The following is a 2,579-nucleotide window of genomic DNA, read 5'->3' as shown; positions in this document are numbered from 1 at the left end:
GCAGGGCCTCGCTCTGTCGCCGAGGCTGGAGTGCAGTGGCGCGATCACAGCTCACTGCAGCCTCTAACTCCTGGGCTCAATCAGTCCTCCCACCTCAGCCTCCCAAGTAGCTGGGACTACAGACATGCACCACCACACCCAGCTAATTTTTTTTTTCTATTTTTCGCAGAAACAGGGTCTCACTATGTTGCCCAAGTTGATCACAGGCTCTCAAAGTGTTGGGATTATGGATTTGAGCCACCATGTCTGACCTCTCCTCTACTTTAAATAAAGAACTGCCTTTTCCACCCAGTTTGGGGACTTTTTGTGACACAGAATGGGAGGAAAGATAAAGATGAGAGGACAGGAGAGGTGAATGGAAATGAAGGACTGGGTGACCATCTGAGTGACAGAAGAAGCACCAAAAAAAAAAAAAAAAAAAACAGAAAAAGGCTAAGTAGAGCTACTCAGTGCAGAGAGTGTGGGAGATGTAGAGACACGGGAAAATATTGCCCCACTGGCTGTTGGATTGGTGGAAGCATGGCCTCACAGTGAGAACCCCAGAGTAGTTTCAGAGGAGAGAGAATCGGAAAGAAAAGGAAAAGGCATTTGAAGAGAGGCTGGGTCAGTGGTTTTCAAGATGTGTTGAAGATTTTGTGTCCCTGGGACCCTTCAGGGCACCTGCATGCCTGCAGGTATTTTCACCATGACAGGAAGCTATTATCTGCCTTTTTTACTCCCTCCCTCATGACCATACAGTGGAGTGTACTGGAAGCCATCCGATGTGTGATGTTGCCACTGGCGGAGTACAGAAGCAGCTCTGAGAACCCAGCTGTCTTCTATTAAGCCAGACATTAAAAAGATTTGCAAAAATGTAAAACAATTCTACTCTTCCTGTTAAAGTATTTTTTAATACAGCCTTTTTAAAATAAAAATGTGTTACTTAACCAATGGATTTATTGTTTCTTAAGTGAATTAATAAAGATAATTTTTAAATTCTCAGCTCTAATTTCTAACAGAGTGTATTAGTCTGTTTTCACACTGCTGATAAAGACATACCCGAGACTAGGTAATTTATAAAGAAAAAGAGGTTTAATGGGCTCACAGTTCCACGTGGCAGAGGAGGTCTCACAATCGTGGCAGAAGGAAGGCATGTCTCCCACAGCAGCAGGTAAGAGAGAACGAGAGCCAAGTGAAAGGGGAAAGCTCTTATGAAACCATCAGTTCTCATGAGACTTATCACTACCACAAGAACAGTATGAGGGAAACTGCCCCCATGATTCAATTCTCTCCCAGCAGATCCCTCCCATAATTCTAAAACATGGGAATTATGGGAGCTACAATTCAAGATGAGATTTGGGTGGGGACACAGCCAAACCATATTATAAAGTAAATAGCATTAGATGGAAGGCACATACACAAAAACTCTCGAGTTCCTCAATTGTATTTGATTTGATTTTTGGGAGTCTGGTCTTATTTATTGGTTACTCAAAAGAATCCTATTTTTGGCTGGACTCAGAAGTTGAAGCTCACAGAGCGGACAGTGTTCATCTCTCGACAATCTGTTCCTGGAGTTTCTCTTTGGCCTCCTTCATTCTCTTGGCCAAAAGTTCAGCGTATTTTGCAGCCTCTTCCTCATTTTTCTTAGTACACTGTTTCTTCAGAGCAATATGCCAGCATTTGTGTTGCAAGACATATAGAGTAACAAGCAGATGAATCTTGGGTGCTTTGGTCCCAGATTTTTTGCCTTCTTTAAGGGCTTTCTTAACAACGGATTGATGGACATCATCTTCTTTAGAGAGACTGAAAAGTTTGTGGATTCTGCTAACTCTTTTGGGTCCCAAGCGATGATGCTCAACAGTATCAGTCAGTCCAGGAATATCCTTCTGTCCTTTTTTTTTTTTTTCCACAATAACAAAGTTTAGAAAGCTCAGATTGGCATCCACAGTGCAGCCACAAACAACTTCGTGCTTCTTGCCCCACTTCTCCTTGGTCTGTAACAGGAATACCCCTTGCTCAGTAGCACACAGACCCAGCCATGAGTCAAGACACCCTGCTTCATGGTAAAGCTTGTTTGTCGTTCCTGTCACTGATTCCCATCACAGAGCCTTTCCATTCTTCACCCAGAGCATCAGCAGCAACTTCTGTGGCTGTATGCTTCTCATAAAAAATACAAAGTTTGCATTCCTCGTCCACTTGAAGGAGCTTCTGGCAGCCGACAGCTAGAAAGGAGACATTCAGCCTCATCTTGAAGCGCTGATTGCCTCTGAGGTGCCTGGAAAAAGAGCCCTCAATAATTTTAAAGAGTGAGACCAAAATGTTTGAGAATTTCTGGTGTAGGTTATAAAATTGGACCCCTTTTTTTGTGCTTTTTGAGGGATTCACATAAAAGCTGGGCCACGTGGACTCTTCATTCTTTGGGATCAGCCGTAAGAACCCAAAAGGGGAAAAACAGGCACAAATGTTATCCATTATTATTATTATTATATGGACAGTAATCAGAAAAAGACTGAATACGCAACACAGTCAAGATTACTTGGAAAACCAAGCATTGCCCAAATATCCCATCTACAGTTTGCATCTTTGTATGTTACTGGAAC

At 42.8% G+C, this 2,579-nt stretch overlaps 1 pseudogene; it reads right to left on the bottom strand.

The window, feature by feature from the left end:
• Positions 1-1,478: 1,478 nt before the first annotated feature.
• LOC105531623 lies at positions 1,479-2,226 on the bottom strand (annotated as a pseudogene).
• Between the last annotated feature and the right edge of the window lie 353 nt (positions 2,227-2,579).

Source organism: Mandrillus leucophaeus, unplaced genomic scaffold, assembly GCF_000951045.1.
Source record: "Mandrillus leucophaeus isolate KB7577 unplaced genomic scaffold, Mleu.le_1.0 Scaffold9, whole genome shotgun sequence".
Classification (NCBI taxonomy): Eukaryota; Metazoa; Chordata; class Mammalia; order Primates; family Cercopithecidae; genus Mandrillus; species Mandrillus leucophaeus.
This window is presented reverse-complemented; position numbering and strand designations above follow the sequence as displayed.